Source organism: Rattus norvegicus, chromosome 8 (assembly GCF_021556685.1).
Source record: "Rattus norvegicus strain SHRSP/BbbUtx chromosome 8, alternate assembly SHRSP_T2T, whole genome shotgun sequence".
NCBI classification, from domain to species: domain Eukaryota; kingdom Metazoa; phylum Chordata; class Mammalia; order Rodentia; family Muridae; genus Rattus; species Rattus norvegicus.
In genome coordinates this window covers 69,574,677-69,589,293 of record NC_141541.1, presented here as the reverse complement: position 1 = coordinate 69,589,293, position 14,617 = coordinate 69,574,677, and the positions used below count along the sequence as shown (strand labels likewise).

Sequence of the window (14,617 nt, the reverse complement as noted above, 5' to 3'; positions counted from 1 at the left end):
CACAGGAGCTGTCAGAACAACTCCCAAGAAGAACATTCTGGAAGGCTATGGTATTGGCACCTGTGCTCAAGCATGACAGAGGCCTCTGCCTGGCAGAAAGGATTCCGACAAGTCACCAAGAGTCCTTGGTGGGGGGGCGTACACGACATCTGGAGAACTTTTATAACCACTAGACATCCCTGTCTTGGGGCTTGGGCTGGCCTTTGCTTCTGTCTCCTGCCTTTCCTCACAGCATGAGCTGTTGGTCACTTCATCTCTCTTATTCTCTCCACAAAGAAGCACAGCTGAGTCTTTACTGTCTGTGTGAAAAGGAGAATGACTTACCAAACAATTTCTTGGGAGGGTTGTATTAGAGCAGTGGTTCTCAATCTGTAGGTTGCTACCCCTTTGGGGGAACATATTAGATATTTTCATTATGATTTTTGTTTGTTTGGTTGGTTGGTTTTGGTTTTTCTGTTTTCAAGACAGGGTCTCTCTGTATAGCCCTGGCTGTCCGAGAACTCAGTTTGTAGCCCTGGCTGTCGTAACTCACAGAGATCTGCCTGCCTCTGCCTCGCAAGTACAGGGGTACTGGGATTAAAGGCGTGTGCCACCACCACAGCCTGGCTTACTTACATTGTAATTCTTAACAGTAATAAATTCTAGTTATAAAGTAGCAATGAAAATGTTACAATGGGGCTCACCACAAAATGAGAAACTGTATTAAAGAGCAGCAGTGTTAGGAAGGTTGAGAAACAAAGAAGGGAACCAGCTGCCCAGACACAAACGCTTTGAAAGAGTATCAGGGAAGCACCTACCTTGCCCACCCACAGTCACCAGCGCTCTATGTGTTAACTCTCACAGCCCTGCAGGAAGGCACCTAACAGTCTATCTTCCAGATGGGGAAACTGACACGCACCCATTAAGTGACTCCACTAAATGACTTCCGGCCAGGAAGCCAAACTTCAGTAGGTTGAGACAGCTCAGAGAAATGATTTTGAAAGAAAATCGACCGTCAAGGCTAATGATTGACAGCATTTCTGATTACAACAGCTGTCCAAACAGCATTTGATCCAACTCAAACAACCTCTCAGCACCCGCTCCAAAAAAAAGGGGGGGACAAGAATTTAGATGTGTGATTTCGACAATTAAGACAAGTCACACACCACACTAGAGCTAGTGTGAGCACTAGGAAACTCCTGGGGTTCAGGCACAGCGCCGTACCAGTATGGCAGCTAGGGTTCAGCAAGCTGGGTTCCATCCTCCCTGCCTCCTAAGGACATGGCTCTCGGCAGGTAAGCCTGGTCTTCAGATCTACCTGAGAGGTGGTGGGAGGGAGGATGGCTTGCTTTGAACATTCTGGGGAAAGGTGTCTGGGGAGGCTGCTCTGGCCTTTCAAAGCGCTTTTTAAGTACAGTTCAAAGGTGGCGGCGTTGCCTGCAGAAACACACTGCTGCTCAGGGCTACTGATTTCTGAGACAGACAGAAGACAGGGAAGGGCCGGAGTCCTGACACATTTCGAGTCTGCGCTACCAATTGGGTGTTGGGAGGAACAGCTGCAGAGTGTCTACTGAGATTGTTAGGCAAATTAATGAAAACAACATCATGGGGGGCAAGTGTCATTTCCCAAAGAGCACTCTGTTTCCTGTGCACATCCTTCTCCTCATTAAAGCAAGACCTCCCAACAGCGGGCCGGAGGCTGAGGAGTCATGAATACCCTGAAAGTGCGTGTCTGTAAGAGCGATCTGCTACCCGCATCTGCTCTAACTTCAGACCATCCCTGACCCTTGACCTATGACACTGAGGCAAGGAGGAGATGGAGGCAACCCTTAGCCCTCACCCCCAGCATCCAGTTGCTGCTGCAGGCCCTTCGGCATCCAGTCAGCCTTTGTGCCTATCTTCCTCCTTTAGCTGACCATGCCTGACACAGTACACAGTGTCTGATGGTCACTCCACTAGACCATCTCACTGATAGTTAGCTTTAAACTTCCTGGTCGCCCGTGCCTGGGGACAATGAGATTGCGTTTCATTTTAACCTCTGCCAGGCCAAAAGGAGGAGGAGGTTAAAGAGCACTGGAAGCTCTAAAGCCGGAAGAAATGACCCATCTTGTACTCCCAGATGTCTCCAGCAAGTTTAAGCAAACCACTTCTCTCCTCCAGGCTTTCTTTCGTGTTACCTGGAAACCGGATGGGCAAACCAGGCAGCTCACTTAGGTCTCAGGGGCCATTGTCAGACTTTACAGCGCCACACACTTCTGAACGGCCTGAGTCGCTATGTGACCTCCAACTTCCCACTTCCTCACACGGCTCTGCCAAACAAAGAGCCACAGAGATGCCTCTACATGGAAGAACAGTGGGGGTGTATACCAAGACACACCCTGACAGCTGGATGAGTGATGGACACTGGGCAAGTCTGCGATGCTCCCGATGGCTGGATCCCGAAATCCAATCTTCCCCTGAGCCCTTCAATCTGCCCAATATCTAAACTGCATCCAACTGTCCTAGAGCCTCAAGCAAGAGAAACATGGCGGCCAGTATTATCAACCCGACAGGAGACAAACCTCAGGGCATGCCAGTGACTCTCAGGACAGGGCTGAGGTGGTAAGAAAGACTGATTTACCCTATGTCATTGTATGCTATCCCACGAGTTATGTCCTAACCTACATATGAAAAGGAGGAAGTAAAAAGGCATCAGCATTACCTTTCTCTGTTCCCTGCTGCAGAAGAACCATGACCAGATGCCTCCAGATACCCTTGCCTTTCCCCACCATCTGTACCCTCAACCAGGAGCTAAGACCTTTCCTTCCTTAACTTCTTTGTGTGTGTGTGTGTGTGTACGGGATATGCATGTTTGTGTGTCAGGAGGCCAGAGGTCAACTCGGAGGGCTCTTCCTTGATCATTCACACCTGTTTTTGAGACAGGATCTCTCAATGAACTTTGAACTCATCAATTTGGCTGGGCTGGCTGGCCAGGGAACTGCCTGCCTCTGTCCATCTCTGCCAATTAGAGTCTAGATGCATTTCAGCAGACTAGGATCCAAATTCTGGTTCTCACGTTGGCAGCGCAGACATTTTAACAACTGAGACATCTCCCAGGCTCCTTGAAATTGCTTTGGCCAGGTGTTTGTCACAGCAACTGGACATCGGCTAATACAAGAAATAACGATATATCTCACAGTACACCCCCTATACAAATCTCTCGGTGCACACCAAAACTCAGTAGCAGCATGTCTCACCACCCAGCATTCCCAAGCAAGCTCCAAGTTACAGCTCTAAAATAAGCGTTTCTTCCGTGAAGATCAGAACAGTGTCCCGGACAGTCAACAAATGAGTCTAGAGACATTTCCACATATGTGTGAGGAAAGACAAGGAACAGATAGCTGCCCACCAGAAGTGCGAAGTACACTTCAAAGCCACACAGAACCAATGATGTCCAACCCAGTTGTGTCTAGCCAACCACTGTAATCTAAGGAGCGTCAGACTCCTATCTCTCAGCATCCAGTTAATCTTCTGACTCCTGTATTTGAGGTGGGGTGTCAAATCAGCTCTGGGATCCCCCCTCCCATTTCAACCAGGTTTTACCTACCTGGTTCTTGGAGTAACTAAAGCAAACCTGAATTAAAGAGTTTGGGGCCAGCAGCTATGTGAGGTGGCTCTGGCCTTCACCTTCCCAGAAGCAAGGCTTCATAACCACCCAGCAAGCAAGTACTAGAAGATTCCAGAGCAAAATGTCTGGGCAATTTTGATTTGACATACCCCTTGTTATTTCCTGGACAATTCTAAACTGATGGACCCTCAATTACTGAATAAGACGGTAGCCTTGGCCAGGCAGTTTCTCCTTGGGTTGAGACAGGTGGTATTTATCAACAAAGGAAAGAAAATCAGGGGAGGGGGAGGAACAAGGAAGCTAACAAAAGCCAGGGTGGTGTTCCCAGGCCTCATTCCCTCCACGCTACAAACCCCGCTGAGGACTAAGAAAGGGATAAATGACCCATTTAGCAGCCTGGGAGATGATGCTTGCGGCTTCAGGGGCCAGAGGGAAGGGGGGGGGGTGCTGGTTTACATCACAGATTGCTTGGTGATAGGTGAGCCTCCTTAAAGGCCCTCTTAGCACTGACATATTGATCAAATTATATATAACTACAACACCATTAAATATTTACGCCCTCTGAGGAAGCCTGCTGGAGTCTTTATGCTAGGAAGACTGAGTACAGAGAAGTGCCTGTGTCTCCACATGACCCCGAAGATCTTGGTCTTACAGAGCAAGAATGGCAAGGCTGGCCTGTAACAAGATGCCTCCTGCGTCGGCCCCTGTGCCCTTCCCATGAGAGGAAGGAACAGTGAGGAGGGCAGAGAGGAAGGAAGTCACAAGGGCCTCCCCAGCCAGAGAGCCTAGGGTTGCTGAGTGGTGACATGACCCTTCTAGGCACTTTCCTGAAAGCAACGGGCCTTCCTTGTTCTTGTAAGAAGTCAGCATGCCAGGCAAGAGTGGGAAGGGCCGAGGAGGAAGGAATTGCAGCCCAGTCTGGAGCCTGCACCCGTCCTGGGGCTGTCCTCCCACTCGGTCTTCCTGAAGCATGGGCGAGGTGAGGGCCAAGGGTACAGCACTGAGGGCTCTTAGAAATGGGGGAGGAAGAACCCCACTCGGTGGGAGAACTGACCTGATGACACCACCCCCCCATGACAACCCCGTCTCTCCCTGGGCTCTTAATACTCCTTAAGACTTTCATTTCTCTAACTCTCACTTTCCATCCATCCAGCTTCCTGTTAACAAGATCCAATAATCTTTAAATATTTGTTCACTTTAATTTCTTGGTTCCCAAACACATTAAATTGCTTGCCTCCCACCCCCTACGAAGGGAGTCAGCTCTCAAAGAGCCTGCTTGTATGGACAGAACAGAGGGGGCTTTTCAGATTACACCTTCCCCCAAGCTGCCCACTCATCCAAGGGATTCCCCCTCCCCTCTCCTCAGTCCTCCCCTTGGATAACCCCCTGTTCCCTCCCCCACCTTCCCAGACTCCACTGGCCAACTCCTGTGAGGAGGAAAATTCTCAATTCATCCCTGTGGGGTTGCCATGGCAACCCCCAGCCACCTAATCCCCCCTTGGAGCATTATGCAAATCTCCCCCTTGCCCCTCAACAGGCTGTAAAAGTCACATTACCCTTGCTGAGGCAGCTCATTAAATTTTGGGGGTCTCCTCACCAGGTCAGGGTTACAAATGAAACCAACTGCTTTGACATTTTGAGGACAGGGGCTCACTGGGAAACCGAGGTAGCATGCGGCAGACTGAGTAGGCGGAAACAGAGTCCTATTCTATTTGCTCTCACGAGCACGGAGCACGTCCCCTCCTTACATAAAAATTCAGAGGGTCAGCGGGTCTCCTTTACTCAAGTAAGTGGAGACATTTCACAGGCCGTGGAAATCAAGTTCAGGCACTTGTCTCACCGTCTACTCGCTCTCAAACCGACTTCTCAGACGGACAGAAAACCTCCCACCTCACGGATGCGGTATGAGGTCCAGAGAGGGCAAGGATTGCTCTCCACATGATGAAAGTAACCAAACCCCCCAGGGCTACAGCCTGATTCTTCCCTTCGGACAGGTGTCTTCTCAACCAGTGCTAGTGAATTCTGGCTCCTGGGGGACAGGAGAGTCAGCAATGCCTGCAAACATTTGTCAGGTCCACAGCAGTGCTGCTGACAACCAACCCAATGGGTAAGAGCCCCCGACCAGGCTGATTTCAACCCAATGCACGCGCTTTTTCTTAAAAGGATTTATATGAACACTTCTGGGCACTGGAACCAAAGCCCAAAGTGGTTCTGAGTCAGGGATCATGATATGGCCCAGGTCAAACAGATGTGGTCCTGATATGACCCTACCAACTGACCACACACAAGTCATCTGACCCCTTCCAACAGCAGTGCACCTGCTTCATGGTGCTGGGGATGGGTCAGACAGAGATACTGCAGGGCTGAACTATGGAGTAAGTGCGCAACAATGAGATGGGCTCAGAGAAGCCTAAGCAGCCTGGCTCTTCCTCTCCTCTTCTTTCCCTTCTCCCTCTCTGAGGCCTTGGAAATTTTGAGGCTCTATCTGTCCCAGTGTGAGAATACCCTGCTGAGACCTGTCTTGTGTGTGGGAGTTCCTGTGCATCCGCGCTCCCATAATCCCCATCGCACCTCCCAAATCCCCAATGTCTAGAAAGCCAGGTGCCACACAGGGCCTAGTGCAACTGGGTTTAAATCAGTTTCAAAGCTCAGTTCTTCAGCCACCACAGGGCTACGTTTCAATTGCTCAACATTCTATGTAGCTAATGGCGACCATGTTGGGCAATGCAAGTACGGCTGTGAAAAGTCTCACAAACACCGCTACTCTACTAGCAGGGAGGATCCTTACCCAGCCTACCACTCGCAAAACCTCACAAAGGACAGCAGTGTTACACTGATAGGGTACAGAAGGTGCAGACGGACATCCATATTTGTAGGACTTCAAAGCCCCCACTCTAGTCATCCAGAGTATCCCATCCCCCACTTCCCAAGCTCCTGGTTCTCCCTCTCTAGAGGACCTGGACTCCTTGCAAGAAACTCCAAATCTGCTGACACCTCCATTCTCACCTACATAAAAAGAGGCTTGTCAGAAACCCTCCCCAATCTTGTAGGCCTGGGAAATGGCCCCAGGCTTTTGACATAGGAGTTTAAGGTGTCTGCAAAGAAGGGGTCTCTTGAGAAGCAGGGTAAGATTCAAGTGAAAGGACAGGGTAGAGGGAAGCTAAAGGCTACAGGGCTCCCCTCCCCCTCTAGGCTATGATATAAAAGCTAGTGTCAAACCCATACAGGAGGACCCTGGCAGCAGACTCCTGTATGGTGACTCCTGCTGGTGACTCTGACTCAAGGAAGTCCTTCACTTCCTACAGGACATAATGTGTGAGGTCCCTAAGACTGGCTGGCAGAAGCAGGAGCTATTCAGAGCTCAATTCCTCCAGGCTGCCCCCGAGTACTTCTACTCTGAGGCAAAGCTAAACTGGGCTGCAGTCTCCTCCTAGGGAGAAACTAAAGAAAGTTGTTTCGCTAGGAAAAATAGTGGTGAGGTCTCAAGACCCTGGTCTAGGCTAAACTGCCCTCCTCTTCCCCTGCCTCCTGAAGCAAAGTGTGTACTGACTGTCTGATCAATGTCCTCAGCTTCAAACCCTGAGTCAAGAAAGACCTTATGGACTGTGGGAGTGGAGGTGGCCTTGATCATTCCTTCTCCTCTCTTTCATTCACATGGCTACTGGACTGGGTGGAGTTCAAAGCTTTTAGTCAGCTGGAAGGAGGTGTCCTGCCTGACCCAGGTTGCACTGCACCGTCCCTTGAGACAGGACCCTGGGGTGGGAAAAAAAAACCCTGGCTGACTTTGTGTATCCATCTGAGGGAAGGTGGACCCTTCCAGAGGGTCAAAGTCAGTCTCAGAACTACAAGCAAACAACCAAAACTTGGAAGAGGTTGGAAAGCCAAGATAAAGGCCAAGCCCTAGGAACCCCACCACCAAAAGCCAAGGTAAGGCAAGCCTCAAGTCTTCCTTCAACTCAGTTTCCTCTCACAACCCAGGGCAGTGTCGCCTGGCGCTTCCTCATTCCTATCTCCACACCTCAGCTTTATCACCCCTTCTCCTGCATCATCCCCATCTTCCCCCTCTGACATGATGAGATAGCAAGAAAAACAAACAGAAAATACTTTCCAAATCAAGACGCAGGTCACTGACCACCTCTTTTACAATCAAAGCCCCGGTCAGCATACAATCAGAAAGAGAACCCTTAACAGCAGCCTCCAAGTCTCCTGCAGAATGAGCTGTCACCTCACGGCCAGGCAGGCAGTGAGGCTAAGTCAACACAAAACATTCCTGTTCCTCAGTTCCATGTTCCACACCCCTACACCCTACCACACCCAAATTGACAGGCAAGCCCCCTCCGGGTGCATACAGGACACCTCCACACCCAGTTCTTCAGGTGTCTAATACTCTTGTTCTGGAAGCGAACGCCCCAGCATTTCAGAAGAAAATGCCTCGTCTGCTTGGCAATCAAGCGCTGCAGGAAATCTCAAGTGGCTGTATTACTCTCATCTATGACATTTGCACAATCACCAGTTTTGTGTCCATATGCAAAGATGTAGTAATAGCTACATCTTAGAACTTCAGGCTGTCACTGAAGGAGTGCGTGCGTGCGTGGGTACAGGAAAGGGACCCAGACTCCAATTTTTTGCCAAGACAACTTGGCTATGGAGAGAAGTGAGGACCATTTACAGCCAAACTCCAGGTGCTGACAGGGCTTCCCCTGCTTCTCAGACCTCATTTCCACCCTTCCCATAGCTAGGTTCCTGAGTTCTTACTTTGTCACCCATGGTGGATGAGGTGAAAAGGGGACCCTCTTGACCGGTAAAAATCTCTGGAGTTACCAGAGCTCTCCTCTGGCTCGTACAACCTTACAATTAAGAATACCAGTCCCACTCTACCCACCCTCTTGGTTTCCAGAAAGGCCCCTTAGACCTCAGGGCTCTGCTGAAGGGTGAACCTCCTGGAGTCTGGCCAAATGGGGAGACTCGGCACTCAGGCTGGCTCCAATAGGCTTCCCTATTCTCCATGCCCTTCACAGCAGCCTCTGCACTCAGCCACAGTAGCCCGAATCCCCTAGTCTCTGGCTGACATGCAACATGGCCAGGAAACACAAGGACTTGAAAACTCTACGCCAACCAGCACGAGAGTGTTTGCTCCCTTCCTGAGAAACCTGAGGCTCTGGTGTCAGCAGGGAAAGGGGCTCCTTGTGGGCTTTGAGTCTGAAGTGGATGATGCCTTAAAGCAAGCCCAGTGGATTTCTGCCCCTGCTCTCAGAGTAGATCATTCCTCTTCCGTAAGTTCTCTCAGCCCCAGTGGAGAGGAGCCTTTATTCTGAAAGGCCAGAGAAAGAGAAGGAGCCAAGAGGAGGAGGAGAGGTACAAGAGGAAGGAAGAAAGCATCTTGGATGTGTCTCAGAGAGCATTTGTTGAAAACAAGATATTGTCCCTTTAAGCATATAAAAACAAGGCCCTTGAGCACGCAGTTCTCACTCTGGTACACAATTATGGGTGCTTTCAGCTGTCTAGCACTACTTCAAGTGCGCTCTTAAGCCAGACTGTCAATGGCATGTTGAAAGCTATTTTGCTGGCTGCTATCATTAATAGCAAAGTGGAGAGCCGGGCTGATGAGAATTAAATATGGGGGAGGGGCAGGTCAGACCCAGTCATTACAGAATTACCAGTATGAGAAAGGAGACAATGCCACTTTGGGGAATAGAGTTCAAACCAGAGCAGGATGGTGGGGAAGCAGACAGGGGAGGCTGCACATTCGCAGGGAACATTCCCCACCCCCACCCCCTGCCAGATGGATCAGGGCCAGCCCTGGAGAGCCATATGGGGACAGAGGGAGCCAGTGAGTCGTGAATGTGAGTGGAGAGGCCTTCAGATAATGCTGGGCTGCACAATATCACCACCTTCTCAGTTCTCAAGTGCGGCCCCTGCCCTCCCCCAATCCACTCTTCCCGACTGCAGCTTCCTGAATGTACTTCACGGCCATCCCAGGAGCTGTTGTCACCTGGGAGGAGCTCCGGCTGCTGGCTTCTGCCTTTAACAACTCCCCTCCCACCCTCCCTGTAAGGCCCCACTCAAGTAACAGTCTTCCTACAGGGACATCCTCTGTGACCCGTCTCCACTTTCCCAGGAAGAGTGAAGCAAGTGTCACAGCGGCCACATTAGCGCTTACCTCACCACATCGCAATTACTTATTTAGAGGCCCGATGCCTCAGTGGAGGGAATGGTGTCTTATTCAGCTGTGTAACCAACCCCGGCCCACACCCAGCACATCCCAGACCCCTAATAACCGTTTGGGGAATGGATCCAACTCTCTCATTTTGCTGGTGAGGAGACTGTATGCTGAACCACAGAGAGAGCCTGCAGATCAGCAGGCAACCCACAATTACAACCCCCCACTTCCTTCCCAGGGCTCGGTGCAGTGTAGGTCCACCCACCTGCCCACAACCCAAAGAAGGAAACCCGACGTGTTTACTGAGCACCTATTGGATGGTGTGCTTGGCAAAGGGGCATCCTCCACAGCTCTGACATCGAGGTTCATATTGTGTTGTGCGGGATCACAGGGGCGAGCCCTGGTGAGAGCAGTTTATCGCCTCTGGGCTCCTGGAGTCCCAGGGCTTTATACAGCGATAAAGAAAAACGTTTTCCTATATAGAAAGACCTATATTCTTATATTCCTCGGCCAACTCTCTCCTCCCTTCAACACTGTGGCATCGAGGACCGCGGGAAAAGAGACCCTAAGTAGATGAGACCCTTCCTGGGTGGAGGAGGGAGAGAAGGACTCTTGGTAAGCACACAATCCTGCTTCAGCAGAGCTTATGGAATAGTAGAAGTGGGAGTAGGGTTTCCCAGCAGGCTTCTCTATCTTTATGTAGTCTCAGAGTCGTCTCGGTGGTCAGATGTACAAGGAGGAAAAGACTCAGGGGAAAGCCCTGCTCTGTACTCTACTACAGATGAGGAATCCACTGATGCCAGAGAGGAGAGGTGACCTCAAGGGTTAGGTCACCCTCTAGCTGGACGGGAAGAAGTAAAAAGAGCTTCAGACTTTAGTAATTCCCAAGGTACAGCAAGATGGTACCCTGCTGGGCAGATCCCACAGACCCCATGATTCCAAGGAGGAGCCGCACGCAGCTCATGTCAAAGAAGCTGGGGCATGGGTGAATGAAGGAGCGCCCAGCAAAGACGTAACTTTCACAGCTCAACCCAGATGCCCCACTGCCCTAGCACCAGTGCCTGGATCCCCCATCCTATTGCCACCAAGGTCTGCCAACTTTTTGGCATGGTCTTCTCTCCAGAAAACTGTTGCCTGCAGTCTTCAGTCCTCAGCCCTGTGTAGATGGCCACCTTGTGGCCAGGGTAAAACGGTCAGGGTTTTTAACCGCCCTCACCTCATCTGTGAACCTGCCCTCTGTCTTATTACCAAACACACAATCATTAGTTGTGCAAATAGCTGGCAAATGGGGACAGGACTGTGGACACAGAGCATTCAGCTGACACGGTTATACAACCCCAAATGGGGTACTTTGGACTTTGGTGGAGCCAAGTTTGCACCAGAGTCTGGCTGGATAATAGCATGGGGCAAGCGGAGGTAATTAAAGACACAGCAGGCTGCGAGTTACCAAAAGGCTCTGGAGGAGTCCTGGGGTAGGGAAGGCAAGTCTGCAGTAGCAGCATTCGTTCCCACCACCTGTGACTGTGGAAGTCTGGGTAGGCCAGCTCCAGTCTCTGAACCTTCTTCCTCATCCCTGACTTCAAAGGTCTGGATAAGAAGCCAAAGCGCGCACTCTTCCAGCTCCATGTCTCTGGGACTTGTTGGGTTACTGAAAATAGTGGCTGGCTAGTATTGGCATGATGCTGCCCCCAAATCAAAATGCCTCGAGTCAGCTTGCCAAACATCAGTGCTCACCAACAGAGGGTGAAAGGCCAGCCTGCTGGCTTCCCCCAGCACCGTGTCTCAAAGCCACTGCATGACAGTTGCTCTGGAGTCTGTTTCTAAGCTGGCTTTGTCATCTGCTGCTGACACTGGAGCGGCGCTGCAGGAACAAGACGGGAACTGATGAGCCGGTCAGCCATCATCGCCTCCCTGGTCCTCGCTGAATCATCCTTGACACTCTGCCTGGAAGCAGAAGCCTGAGGGAGGTGGTGACCTCTTCAAGTCACAGGCCAGGCCTGTGATTCTGTAATCTTTGCTTTACCATAATTAGGGAGGGAGGCAGAAGAGTAGGAGGACCCATTTATTACTTCTCTGAGATTTGACAGCTTGGAAGAGAGATGGGGGGTGGGGGTGGGGGCAGAAAAACAGCCAGGGACAGAGCCAGCCACAGTGAGTTTAACCTCTCAGTAAAATAAAAACGGGCTGGACATACCTCATCAGCTGCCCTCTGTCAATACTAGGGACCATCTGGCAGAAGGAAAGGTTCTCAGCTAATTGGTATTTCCCATGGAACCAGTGAAGGAGAGCTTTTAAAAAAATATGTGGTGGTGGTGAAGTGTGTTTTTGTGTGTGTGTGTGTGTGTGTGTGTGTGTGTGTGTGTGTGTGTGTGTGTGTAGGTTGAGGATAACCAGACACACGTTTCCCAAGGTGCTAGCTCTGTAGACCATCTATTATATAAAAGTACATACAGTCCCCACCCCCACCCCTACTCGCTTAAAGATGAAGATTCCAGCCTGTTTGTTCCAGGCAGATGTAATCACACAGTCAAGTCTAGAGGGCAGGACACTGCATGAATAATTCAAGCACTCCAGTCACTTGATTGTGTGTGCAGATAAAACACCAGTCAACCGCTAAACAGGTCAGCTGATAAACTTGTTTGCTCAGGCCTAACCACCATCCGCCAAATGCACCCGAGACCCACACTACAATTAGTGGCAGGGTTTTCTTCTACAAAACCTTGCAAGCCTAGGGAGTGGCCAGCACACCATTAGGTCAGGGTGGATTGCTTCCCAGTCAGGGTTTCTCCACCTCTTTGCCTCTTTGTTCCTACACAGCCACAGGGTGAGTTCACCCAACCCAGAGACTGCTCAGCCTGCCTTCATGCTGGGAAGGGGCTGGAAGGCAAAGGTGAGGCACCTGGAGCAAAGAGCTCAGCTCTACAGCCCTGAGGCTCTGAAAGAAGCCCCTAGGGTCTTGCCGTGCTGGCTTCCTGGATGCCTTGCTTTCCCCGGCTGTAAAAAGGAGGGCAAAGATCCCTCTACCCCACCACTGGCAGCTGAGAGGGTTAAAGGCAATGTGGACAGATCTCAGGCATTCTCTCATCTTAGAACCCTGTGTGAGGAATGGCCAGACATCCCAGAGGAACACAGCCGCTCTGTCTAAGTCCCACCACCAAGAGTATGGAGATGCTTAGCTCTTCTGAGTTCATAGCATCCCCAGGGCTCGGAATAGCTTTGCTCTGCCAGCCAAGGTGACTGCTTTGTGCCAAACAACCATGTATTCAGAAGAGGGCAACACCACCCATGCAGTCCTCAACATGCAAGGACATATTACACCTTAATTAGAAGCTCTTACAACAACAACTACTGCTATAAATTTTGAACCTGGGTGCAATTACCCTCTTTAAAACACGCCCAAGATACTATTCACAAAGGAGGGGGAGGACTGGAGAAAGGGAGGAAGTGGCAGTACCTTGCACTTTACATAAATACCCCCCCCCACAGTCCTTAAAACACCCGAGACACCACCACCACCACCAGTTCTACCTAGGAGGAGGCAAAAGCCATTTTTGGCCTATCCTCCCCAGAACCTTCTTTACAGATAAAGCAAAGACTGTTTATTATTTCTGTGGGCCAAGAATTCAAAATGTGGTAGCCTCCATGTGTGCACGCCTGGGGAACCAATTCCTCAGGAAACCACAGCCGGCTTCCCACTTCGTTCACTAAATGCTGATCCGTCTCTGGCTACCCTTCACCCAACAGCAGGCCTCCCTACAGGAAGGGAAAAGAAACCAGATTCAAAAGGGTCTATAAGAAGCCACTGGAGCGGGCAGGAATCTGCACACTTCCCCTCAGGGTCACCTGCCCTTCTCACCTGCCCTGGGCCCTGCCCCCTTTAAAGAGCAAAATTTAAACCTTGTAAATGACTGTTAATTTAGAGCAGAAAATCCCATTCAAGTCACGGTCACCAAAGGCTAGAATGAGTCAACAGCCTTCTGAGATTTCAAGAACACCAATTGTTAAAAAGAACAACCGGCCTGCACCATTTATACGTGCCAAGTCGAGGCTAATCGTCCGCCAAGCCAAATTATAGGCAGCCTCTCCTTGGAACACAAATAGACAAACAGGCCTCTCCCACAGCCTGGCCTAGCTCAGGACTAGCTACTGATATGCTGGAGATAAAGAGTGTTTGTATTTGCTGGGTTTGAGGTATACTGTTATTAGAAGGGTGACAATGTGAGGTAGTTTACATATCCATCAAAGGGTACCACACTAGCTAAACTGGTTTGACTTCAGGATTACAAAGCTGAGCTCAACTGCCAGCCCGTCTCAAAAGGCCTGGTGAGGCTGGCCCCTGGGCAAGTTACTTCACCTCTGGGCTTCAGCTTCCTCCTGTGAAATGGGACACAGCTGCCTTCAAATAGAGAGAGTTGAGAAACCCGCTCCTCAGTGCAAGGCAAGAGGATTGCATTTCACTCTGGCTTTAAGTTTTTAGGCCGTTAGTGGCTCCATTCCCTTACATTTCGACAGCTCAGCCTGGCTTTGAAGGCCCGCAGAGTGTAATCTTATCAAGACAGTGCATCTCTCTCTCTCTCTCTCTCTCTCTTTGCAAGAAAAAGAACAGAAAATGGGGGGAGGCATGGAACTCTACCTATATTTCCTTTTTGAGAATTTTACATTAAAACAGATAAAAGCAGACAGCCAACTCTCTTACCTCCAGGAGTCACTCAGATCCTGGGGGACCCACTAGACAACTTTCCCATAGGTCTTTGGTCCTTTATCTACCCAGATCCCAGATCAGGCCTAAGTTCACAAACGCTAAAAGCTCAGCCCAAGCCAGCAAAGCCCAGGCACCAGGCATTCATTGAACGAATCCACTGAACATTTAC

The 14,617-nt window shown here is 50.4% G+C and overlaps 1 protein-coding gene and 1 long non-coding RNA gene across 24 annotated transcripts in view; one reads left to right on the top strand and one right to left on the bottom strand.

The window, feature by feature from the left end:
* Positions 1-14,617, bottom strand: part of Tle3 (TLE family member 3, transcriptional corepressor) — a 45,659-nt gene that overhangs the window by 27,695 nt on the left and 3,347 nt on the right.
* LOC148004183 (uncharacterized) lies at positions 1,075-2,679 on the top strand. Its single transcript, XR_015627305.1, has 2 exons — positions 1,075-1,274; positions 2,140-2,679. It is a non-coding gene; the product is annotated as an uncharacterized LOC148004183 (long non-coding RNA).